The sequence below is a fragment of the Hyla sarda genome, unplaced genomic scaffold (genome assembly GCF_029499605.1).
Source record: "Hyla sarda isolate aHylSar1 unplaced genomic scaffold, aHylSar1.hap1 scaffold_2153, whole genome shotgun sequence".
Taxonomy (NCBI): domain Eukaryota; kingdom Metazoa; phylum Chordata; class Amphibia; order Anura; family Hylidae; genus Hyla; species Hyla sarda.
This window is the reverse complement of record NW_026608821.1, coordinates 23934-25000: the sequence shown is the minus strand read 5'-3', so window position 1 is coordinate 25000 and position 1067 is coordinate 23934.

Sequence of the window (1067 nt, the reverse complement as noted above, 5' to 3'; positions counted from 1 at the left end):
TGTATATATATATATATATATTTTTTTTTTTTTTTCTTTTAAATATATATATATATATATATATATATATATATATATATATATGTATATACATATAGAGAGAGAGAGAGATGGAAATACTTTTTTAAACATGTTTTCACCTCATTTTTACCTTCTTTTTTTCTTCTCTCCATGTTTTCCTTCTTTCCTATGCTGCTGCTTCTTATTTTTCTTCTTTTTCAGACCCTATCATTGCACTATTGCTTATTCAATACCACCAGCAGATGGAGACACTATATTACAACATTAGTTGTGAGCAGCAGTTTGTACAAACAAATGCCTCATAGCTGATGTCCTATCCACCTAGGCACATAGGCACTACCTATTGTCTATTGCCTGCAGTAGGGACCCACTGGACTAGACAGCAAGCAGCTACAGCAAATAAACAGATAATCTTTCTTTCCAACACTGAAACCTGGTGGTGCATTTAACATATGCTATCAGATAGGGGACATATCAGATATTAAACTGATATAAACAGACACCACATTTGATACCAGCCAAAAGGAAGGATGAGAAGTGATAACTGTGAAAGGGGAGGAACCAACGCTGTCCCCTTCACATGCACCATCATTACTTGTAGGAAGGGAGGCTGGCTGGCAGCCTCCCATACACACTCTGGCTGGGTGGCAGTCACCCACCAGTACACACAGCAGACCCTAAACCCATATCATTATTGCTAAGCAGGAAGATGGGAGTCCATTTCACTCTGATGGACCATTTTTAAATGCAATCCATAACCTGGCTTTGGCAGGAACCCTTCTTACTCCTCCTACATGCATTTGATACTGGGTTTAGGATCTGCATAGGAAACACACACACACACAGCCACACACACACACACACACACACATACAAGCACACACTTACCTGTGTTGCCTGCTGACGCCTCCTTGGCTGTCCCCAAACGGTATAAAACCAACAGCCACGGGAAGCTGTAAGGATAGAGGACATACCTGCATCCTATTGGACTCACTTGTCTTGGTTAAATCCAACTTATTTGACAACCTATGGTGCTGCTACTTCTG